This window comes from Hypanus sabinus, chromosome 11, assembly GCF_030144855.1.
Source record: "Hypanus sabinus isolate sHypSab1 chromosome 11, sHypSab1.hap1, whole genome shotgun sequence".
In the NCBI taxonomy this organism is placed as follows: domain Eukaryota; kingdom Metazoa; phylum Chordata; class Chondrichthyes; order Myliobatiformes; family Dasyatidae; genus Hypanus; species Hypanus sabinus.
Genome location: NC_082716.1, coordinates 76,085,986 through 76,105,040, shown reverse-complemented (window position 1 = coordinate 76,105,040; position 19,055 = coordinate 76,085,986). Strand labels below are relative to the sequence as shown.

Here is a 19,055-nt window from a genome sequence, read left to right as displayed (position 1 = left end):
TGCATGCACACAGTCCTCAACCTGTTCAGGAACTGAGACCCCCAATCAATGAGCCTCACATGGTGCAAACTGAAAGGAAACTTCTGCACATGATCCCAAGAAAGAGAAGCCCAAAGTGCTGGGGTGTCAGAGACACCACAAGACATCGTGTCTCAATTAGCCGCTGCCTTCTCTTGCTACTGTGATCTCTATTCCTGTCCTAAATCATTTAGATCTGCACTTGTTCTGTCTTTCTACTATACTTGAAACAAGGGCTGTGATTAGTTCTAAGTTCAAGTTTAATTGGCATTCAACCATACATGAATACCCATGAATACATGGGGCCAAGAGTCGCACACAGCACAAGGGACATATAGCGCATATAAGACAGCAAGTACGTATAAAATATCAGTAAAATGCAGTCACACAGAACATATAGTCCAAGATCCTGAGTCCATGAATGTTGCAGCAATCTGCAATTGAATATACAGGCAGTCCCTGGGTCACATACGAGTTCCGTTCCTGAGTCTGTTTTTATTGTAATGTGAGTATTATTAAAAGTAAGTTAATACTAATCGGGGAGCTGTTGGTAGCAAGAGGCGGGATCCGGGGTTGGCGGGGTCTTTACTTCCGCTCTTTTTACCCCCAGTATGCATTGTATATTGTTCCTCCACCCATGCTGCACGAGGTACCTGGAAGCTTCTGTATTGTAAATATCATTTGCCATCCCAGATAAAGATGCTCTTTTGGCCATCAAGTTGTCAAGTGGTCTTTTTGTAAAGTAGAAGTTGCCACAGTCTTTAAGTGGGATTTGTACATAAGTCGGAACAAGTACATCCGGTATTATTTAGCGTCAGTTAGTCAAACGTTTGTCTTAGTATATAATATATATTTTACCTTTCTATGCATGTAGAACACTTAAGAAATGTATGTATTCCAATAATTAAACCTCTGCGTTGCTTAATAATAATTGTAGCTTTCATTGGGGCAGGGCCATTCACGTGCTCCATTATTCTCCCTTTATCCGTTATTCTTTACAATTGTTCCGATTGTTGACGACTGTAGCCTAACGCTTTTCCAATGACCGATGGTGTTTCACCTCTTTCCAAATGCTTTATTATTTCTGCTTTATTTCGCTTCCCGTCAATGAAACAGAAACACTGCGGGCGGCAGGTCCCACGCTCTGCAGGCTCCCTAGGTCTGCTGGGTCCTAAATACCACCGCACTAAGACAGGCTGAATGGGACAAGTGGGAGCTGTGCTGGGTTTGGGTATTTGATCCTCCACAATATTCCTCATGGGAATTTAATCTGGAGGTGACTGTTTTTTTTACGAGGTCGAGTTTCGAGCTCGACATCCACCCAGCACGGATGGTACAGGAGTGATTGGATGAAACTCGGAAACCTCCATTCTCCAGCCCGGCGCTGATCTCACTGCGCCATCAGCCAACCGGAACGGGGGGGAGGGGGGGCGGGCGGGGTCAGGGTGAACCTTACTAAGAAAAATTTAAGCCAAATACAAAGTTAAACACTCAACACAGTGTCAACGGCAAAGACTTAAAATGGCAGACGGCGTCGCGATCTGACTTAAAATGGTGGACGGCATTCTCTTTCCTTGATTTGTAAGTACGAGTTGTCCGTAAGTTGGATGTTCGTAACTCAGGGACTACCTGTAATATATCTTGTCTTCTGCTGAGCAAACTCTGGGGGCAGCACTAACTGCACCTTGGACGCCACGCCACACTGCCTTCAGTGGGCTCCCTGACTCTGACATCTCTCTCTTGGGCAGCTGTACACAGGCGACACCCTGGCTTAAGGCTTAGTCCAAGGCCATGTAGCTCCCTCGCCACAATGTTCAACAGGGCCCTGCAATACAAAAAAAAGTGACTATGATGATCACTCACAGTTAGTCTGCACACCAACTCCCTCTGATGCCTGTATTGCACAGGCCGCAGCATGATCCGAACCAGATCCAGCTCCTTCAGTTTCTCCGCCAATGAGGAACTTGCTGATGAGATAGACCTGCACTACCTTAAGTTGTTAGTGCCCAGAAGGGTCGTAACAAATATGTTTAAGAAACTCAGTAACAAGTTTGGTTGGCCCCGTAGGTGCCGCTGTGATTGAATGCACTGCCTTCTTACTGGAAGTAATCTGACCCAGAGCATAGAGACTAACAATAACTAGGCAGGTATTTAACAATGGCTCCACTATACTGATTTCCCCACTTCCCTCAACATCACTTTTTAAATTAGAAGTGACATCCTTCCATCAAAGTTATACTTGCTGAGCAATTAACCACACTGAGTTTTAACAATCTACAGAATGCACAGTCTGAGTGGGTGGTGGAGGCTGGGTACTCACACAATGTTTTAAATTAATCTCGACAAGCACTTGAATTACCAAAGCATGGAAGGGTACTTGATATTCTGCTTGATTGCGGGCCAAAGGGTTTGTGCCTGCGCTGCGTGACTTGCAAGAAACAAGTTGGGATTGATTTTTGTAAGATGGTGTAGGATGTTCTTTCTAGCAAAAGGTTTACAAGGCTGGTATGACAGACAGGAGTGTCTAGTTCCTGTTTGTCAGGTCCTTTTCTTCGGCTAACATTAATATTGGGGGGAGGGGGTTGAAGGGAAAATTAGTGAAAATTAGTTCTGCGAGATTCTTCGAAGCATAGTCCTTGCTCATCCTCAGACTGGTAAAGCAAAAATCTCAGTTTGTCCCAGTGTCTGATCAGGTCTCTGAGAAGCTGTTTGGGATCAGGACTTGTTAGTGTCTCCATGCCAGCTGGAGTCCACTTGGTTACCTGCATCAAAAGTGGGATGTGCTGCAGTCCACATTGCTTAATGTGCTTGGGCAGTGTTGTGATGAAGAGTTTGTGTTGGTGTGACCTGGGAGGGGAGTGGGTGTACAAGACTGATTTATCCACTTATCTGTGTCATGGAAGATTCTGGCTTCAAGTTGTTGCTTGTGGTTGAGACAGAAGCCAAAAGAACTCAGAGAGGGAGCACGATCTTATCCTGGTGGCAGATTACTTAGTGAGCGGGTGAGGTTTCTTGCTGCCACGGTTCGCAGTGTGAGTTCCTCTTGATGTTCGGGGACAGAGACCCTGACCTGCTTGTCTGCTTTCTCCAAGCCCTTTAATCCTGGAGATGAACCTCAAGAAAATGTTTTTGAATGAAATTAAAGTCTCTGCACTGTTAATATAAGGACCTGCAAAAGCGGAGATACAGTATTTAATATTTAATTATAATATTTGAAATTAATTCTTGTATTACTGGAACATTTAGATATCTTGATATTAAAAACCTTTAATCCTATCAAAGACCTGCTGGCTCTGGAAATCCCTCTCAGTATAGCAGTTAGCGTGACACTGTTACAGCTCAAGGTACTCTGGAGTTCAGAGTTCAATTGCAGAGCCATTCTGTAAGGAGTCTCTGTACGTGGATTTCTCTCTGGGTCCTCTGGTTTCCTCCTCCAGTCCAAGGACATAATTGGGTATTGTAAATTGTCCCCTGATTAGATTAGGGTAAATTGGTTTTGTCAGGGAACTGGGGCATAGTGGCTCAACCTAAATACCTCATATTTTCCATTTAAGTCCTTCACAAAATCTATTTATTTGGCCTAGCTATTAGTCACAAGTCCTAATATCTCCACAGATGGCCCAGTCAAAGTTTGCTTGACAGGAGATAGGTTTCAGGAGGTACCTTGAGCCTCGTTACTTTGTTAAAGGCACCTTATTACTGCTACCTGATAAAAGTTTTGAAGTGTTTTGGTATGCCCACGGGAGTAGGTTACAGGGAAAGCCATTATGTGTGTCGCTGAACATGGGGGGAGGCTGTGGTCCAGATGGTGTGCCCAAGGAGAAGTCCTGTTGCAGCGCCATTTTAGAAACAATGATTTGCTCATCCTTTGTCACACCACTGTAGGTACCAGTTTGGAAATTCAGCTCAGGTTAGCCATGATCAAAGACTTTAACTTGAGGCCACTGTATTGTGTACTTCTCTCTCAAACTTGGTTTGACTGAAGTCGTGAAAGTTCTAAAATAGAGTGCAAAGCACTGAAATTTCCAGGCAGTATTATTAGTGCTACTGATTTTGAGATGTCAGACACATTTTGCTGAAATACTGTTTTGCTGCAGTTATACTTGTTTGATATCCTGTTACACTGTATTGTCCCTCACAGTTTGCCACCTTTCATCTTGTTCCAGTAGAGGGATGAATAGCTACAGTACTCTTCCTTCTATGGGTCTAAAGGAGTTAAATTACAAGGGTGGTTACACAGACTAGTCTAACTTCCTTGATTAACAGGACAATCGGATTGCTTCAGATGATCAAAGGAATTGTGAAGGCAGTAGAGAGAAACTATATCTTCTGCAAGGGTGGGGAATGATTCTGAAACCAGGGAGAAGAACCTTGGAATGAAAACTGGGCAGTTCAGCTATTAAGAAACATTCCTTAGCAGAAACAGAAGTGGAAACCTGGAACGTTCTCATTGTGTTCTCTTGTTCCACAAGGGGTTAGAAACAAGGTTGGCAGATATAGTTGAGATTCCTTGGAGGTGGAATTTAGAACAAACTGCGTGACCGTAAAGGGAGGCTTTTGCCATTTGGAACTGAACCTGTGGAAATGCATTTTCAGTCAAAGGGTGAGGGAGGTGTAGCTCTCTTCACAGGAAACTGAATCTTGAGTAAGTTGCAATTGTCATCACTTTAAGGTGTCAGGTTATTATTTGTGTGTATCAAATGAGCGGAAAAGCTGGTGAATGGCCCAGATCTGCTCTGATCTAATTGAATCCTCCCCAAGCAATGTAACAACCATTTGCAGAATCCCAAAATATTAAGAGACCTTTATTCTCCCATACTTTGGGAGTTAATTTAGGCAGAAAAATACCCATGGGTAGCAAGTAATAGAATTCCTAGCTGTTTGCTCTTTTTAAAATCCAATCCAGAGGGAATGGTGCTTCGGAAATTACTTTTGATTATGGGCAAGATATAACTGCACCAGGGAATTTTAGCAGAGAAAACATCTTGCATAAATACTCACTGGATTGTTAAAAGCTATTGAATTTAACAATAACCCATTTACAGAATTTACAACGGGTGATTGATAAGTTCGTGGCTTAAGGTAGAAGGAGTCAATTTTAGAAAACTTAGCACATTTATTTTTCAACATAGTCTCCTCCTACATTTACACACTTAGTCCAGCACTTAGTCAAGCATACGGATCTTGGACTTCCAGGAAGTGTCCACAGCATGATTGATTGATAAGTTTTATGGCCTGAGGTAGAAGGAAATGAGTTATACAGCTCTCGTTACATGCACATGCAGGTCAACTCTTCGAGTCATTATGCAGAAAGTTTGAAGTTAATATCAGGGGTGATTGATAAGTTTGTGACCTAAGGTAGAAGGAGATGAGTTATTAACTTCAAACTTTCTGCATAATCACTCAAAGAGTTGACTTGCATGTGCATGAAGTGAGAGCTGTATAACTCATCGTCTTCTACCTTAGGCTAAGAAATTATCAATCACCCATGCTGTGGATACTTCCTGGAGGTCCAAGATCCGTATGCTCCACAACTGCTGGACTAAGTATATTGAATTGTCTAAGGTGTGGGAAACAAGTAAGGAAGATATGGAACCTATGACAATTAAAGAGGTGGAGGTACTGGCGCTTTTAAGAAATTTAAAAGTGGATAAATCTCCAGGTCCTGACAGGATATTCCCCAGGACCTTGAGAGAAGTTTGTGTAGAAATAGCAGGAGCTCTGACGGAGATCTTTAATATGTCATTAGAAACGGGGATTGTGCCGGAGGATTGGCGTATTGCTCATGTGGTTCCATTGTTTAAAAAGGGTTCTAGAAGGAAGCCTAGCAATTATAGACCTGTCAGTTTGACATCAGTGGTGGGTAAATTAATGGAAAGTATTCTTAGAGATAGTATTTATAATTATCTGGATAGACGGGATCTGAATAGAAGTAGCCAGCATAGATTTGTGCGTGGAAGGTCATGTTTGACAAACCTTATTGAATTTTTTGAAGAAGTTACGAGGAATGTTGACGAGGGTAAGGCAGTGGATGTAGTCTATATGGACTTCAGCAAAACGTTTGACAAAATTCCACATGGAAGGTTAGTTAAGAAGGTTCAGTCGTTAGGTATTAATGCTGGAGTAATAAAATGGATTCAACAGTGGCTAGATGGGAGATGCCAGAGAGTAGTGGTGGATAATTGTTTATCGGGATGGAGGCCGGTGACTAGTGGGGTGCCTCAGGGATCTGTTTTGGGCCCAATGTTGTTTGTAATATACATAAATGATCTGGATGTTGGGGTGGTAAATTGGATTAGTAAGTATGCCGATGATACTAAGGTAGGAGGTGTTGTGGATAATGAGGTGGATTTTCAAAGCTTGCAGGGAGATTTATGCCGGTTAGAAGAATGGGCTGAACGTTGGCAGATGGAGTTTAATGCTGAGAAGTGTGAGGTTCTACATTTTGGCAGGAATAATCCAAATAGAACATACAGTGTAAATGGTAGGGCATTGAGGAATGCAGAGGAACAGAGAGATCTAGGAATAACTGTGCATAGTTCCCTGAAAGTGGAGTCTCATGTAGATAGGGTGGTGAAGAGGGCTTTTGGAACGCTGGCCTTTATAAATCAAAGCATTGAGTACAGAAGTTGGGATGTAATGCTAAAGTTGTACAAGGCATTGGTAAGGCCAAATTTGGAATATTGTGTGCAGTTCTGGTCACCGAATTATAGGAAAGATATCAATAAATTAGAGAGAGTGCAGAGACGATTTACTAGGATGTTACCTGGGTTTCAGCAATTAAGTTACAGAGAAAGGTTGAACAAGTTAGGTCTCTATTCATTGGAGCGTAGAAGGTTGAGGGGGGATTTGATCGAGGTATTTAAAATTTTGAGAGGGATAGATAGAGTTGACTTGAACAGGCTGTTTCCATTGAGAGTAGGGGAGATTCAAACTAGAGGACATGATTTGAGAGTTAGGGGGCAGAAGTTTAAGGGAAACACGAAGGGGTATTTCTTTACTCAAAGAGTGATAGCTGTGTGGAATGAGCTTCCTGTAGAAGTAGTAGAGGCCAGTTCAGTTGTGTCATTTAAGGTAAAATTGGATAGGTATATGGACAGGAAAGGAGTGGAGGGTTATGGGCTGAGTGTGGGTAGGTGGGACTAGGTGAGATTAAGGGTTCGGCACGGACTAGGAGGGCCAAGATGGCCTGTTTCCATGCTGTGATTGTTATATGGTTATATGGTAAGTGTGGAAATGTAGGAGGGGACAATGTTGAAAAATAAATGTGCTAGATTTTCTAAAATTGACTCTGTTTACCTTAGGCCATGAACTTATCGATCACCCCTCGTAGCTCCCAAAGCCCCTCCAGGCACCTCGGCGAATGGCTACAACAGTGTTTGGTCAGACAGTCTGGAGGGTTTAGGGCTGTAAAAAGTGTAAAGGTGTTATTAATCATGCAGCATTTCATATTTGTGCTTAGAGCAACTGTAGATTGCAGCATGGGACTACATTCCTAAGAATGAACTGAAGGCGAGGGATCTTTATAGCAGGACTGCTGTTTATTGATGAGAGTAGGGTCTTGTCCAGTGTTTGTTCCCATGGTGTTTGTAGATGACCAGGGTTGGAGAACGTTTTCAAGTGCAATAGAGTAAATTAGACCTTTCCCGGGTCTGACCCAGCGATCTTCCCTTAGCCAGGTGCCTACACAGTGTTTACACTGCAATAAAAGTTCCAGCATAGCAGGTCTCATCAGTGGCTCTTCACACTGCTGTTGCTAAGTATAAACACACTGTGGGAAGCTGACAAATACTTGGAATACTTGTACAGCTGCCACCATGAGTGTCCCAAGCACTGAGAGAATATTTTATTTGAATGTAACACGCTCTGAAGCATTTGGTCTGTCCAAGCTGGTAGAAGGTGGTGTGTTTTTTAAAAAATACTTGGTGCACGATCAGGTTCAGGAACAGTTACTTTCTTGTGGCCAGCCGAATCAGGTTTATTATCACTGACATATGTCATGAAATTTGTTGTTCTGTGCAAGATTTAAAAAAGCACTGTAAGTCACAAAATAAATAGTGAAAAAGATGAAAACAAGGTAACATTTATTAAAGACCACCAAGAGGACCACATCCTGGTCATGGGGTTTGGAGGTTTGTGTGCCTCAGTGACCTGAAGAGCTACGTTGGCTGGAGTCAGGGCTTTATGCTATGGCTCTTGGTAGGGTCACCCATGCCAAACAGGTCAAAGGGTAAAGGCCAGACTAAGAGTGGTCCACCAGTCCTCCGGGTTCAGGGGTTCAGCTCAGGGCTAACAACCCTGACTGGCAAAACAAATTATTATGGAAAGAGCAATGAAGATGCCCGCTATATCTGAGTGCAACACTATTCCTGAGTCTCCACCTGGGACTTGCATGACAGAGATTAGCAAAAAGAGGAAGCTACTGACATAATGAAGGAAGCCATGAATGGCACCAAAGATGGAAGAACTTCATTGCTGACCAAAACACCAGTGGCATAACGGCAGTACAGTATTCATGAAAGAGACTCCAGGATGATATGTTGCTAGGGTCAAGGATACCTCAGAACAGTAACAGAATATTCTGAAGAGGGAGGGTGAGCAGGTAGAGGTCTTGGTGCACATTGGCACCAGTGACATAGGTAGAAAGGGAGAAGAAAACCTATACAGTGAGTATAGGGAGTTAGGGAAGCTGAAGAGCAGGAACTCCAAGGTAGTAATCCAGATGACTCCCAGTGTCTCATGCTAGTCAAGGCTGGAATAGGATGATAGTACAGATGAAGGAGTTGCTAAGAAAATGGTGCAGGGGCAGGGTTTCATATTTTTGGATCATTAGGATCTCCTCTGGGGCAGATATGACCTGTGCAAAAAGGACAGGTCACATCTGAACCTGAGGAGGACCAGTATGCTTCCAGGTAGGTTTGCTCGCCAAATTTATAACATTACAGAAATGTATATACTTGCCTTTTTAATGTACCCACTGGAAAGAAATTCATTTGAATTGGTAGAATGCTTTCAAAATAAAATTGAATCTGTAGAACATTCATCCCTAGAGTTAATTTTCCTTTAAAGATGCATACCTTCAGCTACCTAGATTAACTGCTTCCTCACATGCTCTGTTGAGGTGGGAGGATATAAAGGGAACACCATATGCTCAGTGAAACTGGTAAAGTGTAAGACGGTGTTTGCTTCCTTTATTGAATTGGCATAAACTCCCATTGCTGACCAATAACAGAGGGCTGATGTGCTCCCAGTATCATAATCATTCGGGCCATGTTGAGGTCACATGACTGAAACAAAAACTTGTCTAAATGGAGAAGTGGCCAGCATTAGCTTTTTTGACAACTGTTTTATTTTATTACTGAAAGATCAGGTTTTCTGAAAAGTACAAGTCATCTATAGTTTACGTCCAAATACATCGAAGAGATACATTTTTTCTTTGTCTCTCACACCACCCTCTTCAAAGTCATGATCAACATTGCCTTCAGTCTAGACAAGCAACTCCCTACATCTCATCCAAGTTTCAATTTGCATTGATCCTTATGAAGGGTCTCAGCCTGAAATGTTGATTGTTTGTTTGTTGTCTGACCAGCTGGGTCCCTACAGCATCTTGTGTGTGTTGATTTGCACTGACTGATTATGGAGCAGCGGCAACATTTATTTCAATCTAATTCAGATGACAATATTTGCCTTTGTGTAAAGCTGGAAGAGCCGTATATAATGATCTGTGTTTCCAGTGATTCTTTTAAAGTGGTCAGTCAAGGGAGATCATGTTGCGTACCTTCTGATGGAAGGAATCCACATTGTGACTTTGGAAACAATTCTCCAACCACCAGGAGGAGCTGGTTGAGGAGAAGGATCAGAATGACATCTTCTGTGTTAGACTGAAGAGAGGCCCCTCTGCAATTACCACAATCAGCTTTGCCTTTCTTGGCAAATTGTTTCCAAAGTCACACTGTAGATTCCTTCTATCAGAAGTTACATGACATGAAAAAAGGATCAATTGCAGAGTGACTCATTTCCCATCACAGTGGAGATGAGGCTTGAATTCTCAGCCAGATGTTAGAACTTGAGAGAGCTCAAGTTATCGGTCTGCTCTGTTATTGGTCAGCAAAGGGAGTTTACGCCAATTCAGTAAAGGAAGCAAGGCCTACCTGTTCCAAGGCCTTGTTGTAGCACGCCAACCTATTTCGTGTTTGTTAGGGTAGCGTTGAACTAGAGCATGAGATGGGGTAGGGTCCTTGATGGACATTCTGTTCTTAATGAACTCTATTCTCTTGTTAATCTTCCATCCGATGGGTCTCCAGTGAGGATGTGAAGTGTGAATAACAAGGTGATGGTATATTATTGGCCACTGTCACCTCAGTAGGAATAACCTGCTCCGGAGCATATATCTTGGTAGTGTAAGAAAGGAAGCATCTTGACATTTCTATAAGTGGCCTCACATATTTCTTGGTTGGTGTCACTGTATCTCAAAATAACTACCTTCAAGGCAAAAGAGTAAGGGAGAGGAATGATATTTGTGCATGTGCATGTTTGTGTCAGTGTCAAAGTCAAGTTTATTGTGTTAGACACAGTGCAACAAAAAAATTACTTATAGCAACATCACAGGCACATATCTTCAGAGACACAACATTTACAAGAGAAACATAAATTATGCAGAATTTAAAAAAAATATAGGACAAGAAAATCTGAAGTTGTTTATAGTGTAAAGTCAATATATTGCTGCTTCACTGAGGTAGTGATTAAGTTGTTTTAAAAACTAAGTGTTAAAGGAAAGTAGCTGTTCTTGAAACTGGTAGTGTGAGTCTTCAGGCGTCTATACTCCCTATTTGATGGTAGCTCTGAGAAGATCGTATAGACCAGATGACGGGGAACTTTTGTGCTGCAGAGGTAGCCTCCTCCACATTGGTGAGATCCGGTGTAGATTGGGGACCACTTTGTAGAGCGCCTCAACTCTATATGCAAAAAGCGGAATTTGCTGGTGTCCAACCGCTTCAGTTTCTATCCCCATTCCTGTTTCGACGTGTCAGTCCATGGCTTCCTTTTCTACCATGATGAGGCCTTGGGAGAGCAACACCTCTTACTCCATCAAGGTGGCTTCCAAACTCATGGCATGAACATCGATTCCTCCAACTTCCGGCGACTTTTCTCCCCTTTCCCTTCCCTCTTCATTTCCCCACTGGCCTCTTACCTCTTCTCCTCACCTGCCTATCACCTCTCGCTGGTGTCCCTCCTTCCTCCCTTTCTCCAATGATCCACTTTCCTTTCCTATCAGGTTCCCTCTTCTCCAGCTCTTTGCCTTTTTCACCTATCACCTCTTAGCTTCTTACTTCATCCCACCCACCTGGCTTCACCTATCTCCTTCTGGTTTGTCCTCCTTCTCCTCCCCCACCTTCTTATTCTGGCTTTATCCCTTTTCCTGCCCTCATGGAAGGTCTCGGCCCAAAATGTTGACTGTTTATAGATGCTGCCGGACCTGTTGGGCTCCTCTACTATTTTGTGTGTGGAAGTTCTGCGTTTCCAGCATCTGCAGGACCTTGTGCATTTTTGATGATAGATGTACCTTTCTTTAGGCAGCACTTCATGTAGATATTTTAGTGTGTGTGTGTGTGTGTGTGTGTGTGTGTGTCCCTATCCTCCGTCACTAATCATTTCCCATTGCTGCTCCCTTTCCATTGCAATATCGTTGGGAGAGAGTTGTACTGAAGCCAGGATGTTATATTATTGCAGACCAAGACCAGCCTGCTTTATAGTGAAGCTGAGAACAGAAGAGCAGAATTCTGGTTATTTCATAGAACAGTACAACACAGTACAGGCCCTTCGGTCCACAATGATGTACCGACTGTCAAACCCTGTCTCCCATATAAACCCCTACCTTCAATTCCTCCATATACCTGTCAAGAGTCTCTTAATATTCACTAGTGTATCTGCCTCTACCACTGACTCAGGCAGTGCAATCCACACACCAACCACTCTCTGAGTGAAAAACCTTCCTTTAATATCCCCCTTGAACTTCCCTCCCCTTACCTTAAAGCCATGTACTGAGCAGTGGTGCCCCGGGGAAGAGGCGCTGGATGTCCACTCTGTCTACTCCTCTTAATATCTTGTATACCTCTATCATGTCTCCTCTCATCCTCCTTCTCTCCAAAGAGTAAAGCCCTAGCTCCCTTAATCTCTGACCATAATCCATACTCTCTAAACCAGGCAGCATCCTGGTAAATCTCCTCTGTACCCTTTCCAATGCTTCCACATCCTTCCTATACTGAGGCGACCAGAACTGGACACAGTACTCCAAGTGTAGTCTAAACAGAGTTTTATAGAGCTGCATCATTACATCTCGTCTCTTAAACTCTATCCCTCGACTTATGAAAGCTAACACCCCATAAGCTTTCTTAACTACCCTATCTACCTGTGAGGCAACTTTCAGGGATCTGTGGACATCAGATCCTTCTGCTCCTCCACACTACCAAGTATCCTGCCATTTACTTTATACTCTGCCTTGGAGTTTGTCCTTCCAAAGTGTACCACCTCACTCTTCTCTGGGTTGAACTCCATCTGCCACTTCTCAGCCCACTTCTGCATCCTATCAATGTCTCTCTGCAATCTTTGACAATCCTCTACACTATCTACAACACCACCAACCTTTGTGTCGTCTTCAAACTTGCCAACCCACCATTCTACTCCCACATCCAGGTTGTTAATAAAAATCACAAAAAGTAGAGGTCCCAGACAGATCCTTGTGGGAAACTACTAGTCACAACCCTCCAATCTGAATGTACTCCCTCCACCACGACCCTCTGCCTTCTGCAGGCAAACCAATTCTGAATCTACCCGGCCAAACTTCCCTGGATCCCATGCCTTCTGACTTTCTGAATAAGCCTACCATGTGGAACCTTGTCAAATGCCTTACTAAAATCCATGTAGATCACATCCACTGCACTATCCTCATCTATATGCCTGGTCACCTCCTCAAAGAACTCTATCAGGCTTGTTAGGCACGATCTGCCCTTCACAAAGCCCTGATCAGACCATGATTCTCTGTACCCTTCTGATTCTCTGATCAGACTATCTCTGATCAGACAATGATTCTCTAAATGCCCATAGATCCTATCTCTAAGAATCTTTTCCAACAGCTTTCCCACCACAGATGTAAGGCTCACTGGTCTATAATTACCTGGACTATCCCTACTACCTTTTTTGAACAAGGGGACAACATTTGCCTCCCTCCAATCCGCCAGTACCATTCCCGTGGACAACGAGGACATAAAGATCCTAGCCAGAGGCTCAGCAATCTCTTCCCTCGCCTCGTAGAGCAGCCTGGGGAATATTCCATCAGGCCCCGGAGACTTATCCGTCCTAATGTATTTTAACAACTCCAACACCTCCTCTCCCTTAATATCAACATGCTGCAGAACATCAAACTCACTCATATTTTCCTCACCGTCATCAAGTTCACTCTTATTGGTGAATACCGAAGAGAAATATTCATTGAGGATCTCGCTCACTTCCAGAGCCTCCAGGCACATCTTCCGGCTTTTATCTCTAATCGGTCCTACCTTCACTCCTGTCATCCTTTTGTTCTTCGCATAATTGAAGAATGCCTTGGGGTTTTCCTTTACCCTACTCACCAAGGTCTTCTCATGCCCCCTTCTTGCTCTTCTCAGCCCCTTCTTAAGCTCCTTTCTTGCTACCCTATATTCCTCAATAGACCCATCTGATCCTTGCTTCCTAAACCTCATGTATGCTGTCTTCTTCTACCTGACTAGATTTTCCACTTCACTTGTCTCCCATGGTTCCTTCACCCTACCATTCATTCTTTATCTTCCTCACTGGGACAAATTTATCCCTAACATCCTGCAAGAGATCCTTAAACATCGACCACATGTCCATAGTACATTTCCCTGCAAAAACATCATCCCAATTCACACCTGCAAGTTCTAGCCTTATAGCCTCATAATTTGCCCTTCCCCAATTAAAAATTTTCCTATCGTCTCTGATTCTATCCTTTTCCATGATAATGCTAAAGGTCAGGGACTTTTTAGACTTATCTGTTGCTTTGCTGACAAGTGTGTGACTGAGAAAGTTGGTTCATTACGATTCCAGCTGTTCAATCTGAGGAAATATCAGTTCCATTGTGAATAGACTGTTAACTCCTCCTGTAACATTGTTTAACGTGATTGCTGTAATTTATATATCTGATTTACAATGCAGCTTCCAGGACAGAATGGGAAGAGGTCATCTGCTGAAAGCTGTACTTACTGGTGCTTGACTACATTAGTTAGCCAAGCTCCATTTGTCATTGGTTGTATCGGTAAAGTTGGGTGAGAGGTGGCAGTGCTTTGTCTTTCCTAGTCAGCATCACATGAATGCATTGTGGTATGGGGGTGGGGGTTATTGCTTTCAACTGATGGTGCAGTACTATGTTATAATTTTAAGGTCCAAACTGGAAATGGCCAGTTCTGCTGGATGCTTTATATAGTGAGTGTGTGTGTGTGCATAATGTGCATATTTTAAATGGAATTAAGATGACAATCACAAAGTAGCGCTTACTTCCCTTCATTATTTATCCTGAGGACATTATATGTAGTTGGCATCAGAGTTAATGTACAAACCAGGCTGGGAAGGGGCAGCAGGTTTTCATTTCCCCCTTGAGGAGATTATATGAACCTTTTCTTTGCATGGGCGAATAAGCGTCTGTTAGTCTGCCTAGCTATATCAGTGTTCACTCTGACAATAGGTGCCTTGTTTTTGTAAGAGCATGAAGTTGTGTCATATTGCACACTGTGATATTTTGCTGCTCAGCCATGCTTTGTGGCTACAAGTTTAGTAATTAAGGCTGTCTTACATCGATCCAGGTTTCATTACTTAGCGAAAAACGTGCAAAGTGAAGTCAAACAGAAGCAACTTATCCTTCCAGTTTTTTATCTGAACCTGGGATATAGCGGTTAGCTCTCAGTATGTGGTCCATCATGAAGTTTTGTTGCTGTGTTTTATTGAGGTACAGTGCTTTGAACAGTGGAGGGATTTCAGGTAAAGGGAAGGACAGACGATTGAGCCAGTTCAGCCAATTGACCATTGATCAATCATAATTCCTTCTTACCTCTTGATGCCTTGTGATAAATTGATTAGCCTCATAAACTTTGATGAAGCTGATATCAAGAGAATGTGGGCAAGGAGATTCCATTTTTGTGAAAAATGCTCCAGAATGGCTAAGCTTTGATGTTTTCAATGTGATTTCCTTCACCTCTAAACCCCACTCTCCAAGAGCACAACAGATTGTTATTGACCAATGGTATTAAATCCCTTCATAGTTTCAAACACCTTGAAGAGTTGATAACCTGATAACGTGCACAATCCAAGTGGACAGAAAACTAAGTTTATGCAATGTGCCCTGGAACAATTTAATTTTTTAAGCCACAATAGCATTCCAACTCCCTGTAACTTGCTTTATTTGTGGATATCAGAACTGGCTGTATCTGCAAGGAGAAATCCCTCTGTTATGGCAGTTGTAAATCACCAACTCACACTCCCCCCTCACCATCAGCACACCCTGACCAGCTATTTAGAGTGCATCTCTCTTTTTTGTCATCTGCTATCTCCTCCCCTCAACAACTCAACCCACCCCCCTAGCAATCCCTGCCTCCACCTTTCACAGTTATTCCCCTGCAACCCCCTCCCACCTCCTCCCCAGCAGCTGAAAACTGCCACTTTATTGTCATGGTCACAAACACCTGGTATAAATGCCACAAACATTAGTTTACTGCAGCAGCAGCAAAGCCACTGCAAACATAACAAATATAATTTACAAGAGCTTAAATCAATATAAATTATACTCAACTCACATGACAAAATAAACCTGATGGTATTAGTGCAAATTGAGGGAAATACGTATAGTCTGAGCTGGTGTTAGTTTTTTAAAAAAACCCAATTCAATAAACTAACTGCAATGGGAAGGAAGTGGTTATTGAACCTTGAAGTGTGGTCTTCAGGGACCTTTACCTCATGTCTGATGGTAGCATCGAGAAGGGGGCATGGACTGCTGGTGGGGGGGGGGGGTCCTTAATGATGGATGTTACCTTCCTGAGATATGCATTCTTGTAGATCTCCTTGACAATGAGATAATCTGTGTCCATTAAGGATCTGGGCTTGAGTCCACCATTTTCTGTGGTCTCGTCCATTCCTATTGATTGAAGTTTCCATACTAGGCCTTAAGGTAGCTAGTTAAGACAAAGGCTCGTTGACTTGACATGTTGACTGTTTCCCTCTTTACATATGCTGCTGGGCCTGCTGACTGTTTGCAGATTTTCTCTTTTTGTTTCAGATTTCCATCATCCATGTTTTTTCATTTTTCATTATGTTGAATCTGTTTGTTTCTGTTCTGCTCTACAACTCTAAAGCTCAGGCTAATCTAGCTGAGCAGTGCCATACCAACAAACACTCAATGTCAGCAAGACCAAGGAGCTGATTATTGACATCAGGAGAAGGAAACTGGAGGTCTATAAGCCAGTCCTCACTGGAGGTTCAGAGGTGGAGAGGGTCAGCTTTAAATTCCTTGGTTTATTATTTTTAGACAACCTGTCCTGGGCCCAGCACTTAAGTGCAATTACAAAGAAAGCACAGCAATGCCTCGGCTTCCTTAGGAGTTTGCAAAGATTTGGTATGAGAAGTAAAACTTCGACAAACTTCAACAGCTGTGTAGTGGAGAGTATATTGACTGGCTGCATCACAACCTGGTATGGAAACACCAATGCCCTTGAACTGATAATCCTATAAAAATGGTGGATACAGCCCAGTCAATTATGGGTAAAGCCTTCCCACCATTGAGCACATCTACAAGAAACGCTGTCACAGGAAAGCAACATCTGTCATCGAGGACCCTCACCACCCAGGACATGCTATTTTCTCACTCCTGCCATCATTGAGAAGATACAGGAGCCTCAGGACTCACACCACCAGGTTCAGGAACAGTTATTACCCCTCAACCATCAAGTTCTTGAACCAATAGGGATAACTTCACCCAACTTCACCTGCCTCATCATTGAAATGATCTCACAAACAGTGGATTCACTTTCAAGGACTCTTCATCTCATGTTCTCAATATGTATTGCTTATTTATTTATTATTATTGTGTCTTTTATTGTATTTGTACAGTTTTGTTGTCTTTTGCACACTGATTGAATGCCAAAGGTGTGGTCTTTCACTGAGTCTGTTATGGTTATTATTCTAAAGATTTATTGAGTATACTCACAAAAAAATTAATCTCAGAGGTATATGGTAACATATATGTACTCTGATAGTAAATTTACTTTGAACTTTGATTACATTTTGGAATTATAGAATAATACAGCCTGGGCACAGATCCTTTGGCCCATGCTATCCAAGAAACCAAAATGAACTCATCCCATTTGCTTATGTTTGGACCATTTCTCTCCAATCCTCCTTCCTCTCCACGTACCTATCCAAGTGTATTTTAAATATTGTTATTGTACATGCCTCAACCACTTCCTCTGGAAGCTCATTCCATATATGCACTTCCTTCTGCATTAAGAAGCTGCCCCTCGGGTCTGTTGTAAATCTTTCCTCTCTCACCTTAAAACAATGCCCTCTCATTTTAGATTCCCTTTCCCCAAGAAAAAGTCAGTGTGCATTCCCCCTATCTATGCTCCTTATGGTTTTATACAGCACTAAGAATACCCATCAGTCTCCTATACTCCCAAGGAAAGCATCCTAGCCTGGTCAACCTCTCCCTATAAGTAAGGCCCTCAAGTCCTGAAAACATCCTTATCAATCATCTTGGCATCTTTCCAGCCTAATGAAATCTTTCCTACACCAGAGTAACCAGAGCTGTGTGCAATATTGTAGGAGCAGCCTCACTAATATTTTGTAGAATAGCATCCAAGCCTCTCTAGTCAATGCCCTGACTGCAGGCTAGCATGCCAAATGCCTTCTTCACCATCAGCTTTCAGGAACCTATGTACTTCCACTCCTCAGTACCATCGTTCTGCAACACTCCCCAGGACCAAAAAAATTCACTGTAAAAGCCCTACTCTGATTCAACATCCCAAAATATAATACCTCACACTTAACTGTTTTGAACACTACTTGCCGTTCCTGAGCATAGTTACCTTGCTAGTCAAGATACCCTTGTAATTTTTGATAACCTCTTCATATTTTTCCTGGAGCCCAGTGCTGAAAACCAGCAGTTGTATCCAGAGGAGCTCTGGCCAAAGTTGTCGACAATGGAAACATGACCAGTTTCCCCATTATGTTAAAGCTTCTTAAAAGGAGCAAAGATTTCTTTAATCAAAATAAAAAGTGCTGGAACTAGATTAGGGTAGAGACTGAGAGAAAATGAGGGAAAGAGCAGATAGCAACGGATTATTAATTGCAATTGATCTGTCTGAAGGAAGTGTAAAAAGAGGGAAATGTTTGGGAACACCTTTCCATTGCACCTATGTAACATCTTCCTAGATCCAGGAATCCAAACTGTCCTCTTCAGTTGAAGCACTAACTCACTTGCAGCTTAGAATCTTGTACTCAGTGTTCATGTGGTTCATGTGGTTTCTTATCCATGGGATGGTGTTTGTAAAGCTGTCACTCAGTGCAAGTTGCATGGCTGTTTGACAGAACACTGCTGCTCTGTCTGTGAGGATGACCCTCAGTGCCCCATTAACTTTCCAATCCTTTTCAGACTGACGTCTGTCTGCTCTTGCATTCTTCCAACAAGCTGGCAATAAATTCAAGGAATTACTCTTTATATTCCATATTCCACCTTACTGCCTTGGGATTCAACATTGAATTCAACAGTTTCACAAGACCAGCATTCCCAGTTTCTTTTTGTGTTCCACTGTGTTCTAGACCTCGCAGCTCCATCATCATACTGTTTTTATTTTGTCATGTGCTCTCCTTCATCTTCTTCTACTTCCATCCCCTTCCACCAGATCCACTGCAGTTAACGGAACATCGTTGCCATCCCTCAGTTAGCACCAGTTGTTTCTTTATCCACTGGTGCTAACTTCAGTGTTTTCAGCATTTTC

General features: G+C 42.7%; 1 protein-coding gene across 9 annotated transcripts in view; it reads left to right on the top strand.

The window, feature by feature from the left end:
* Positions 1–19,055, top strand: part of nos1apa (nitric oxide synthase 1 (neuronal) adaptor protein a) — a 479,658-nt gene that overhangs the window by 150,336 nt on the left and 310,267 nt on the right. The window lies entirely within an intron of this gene.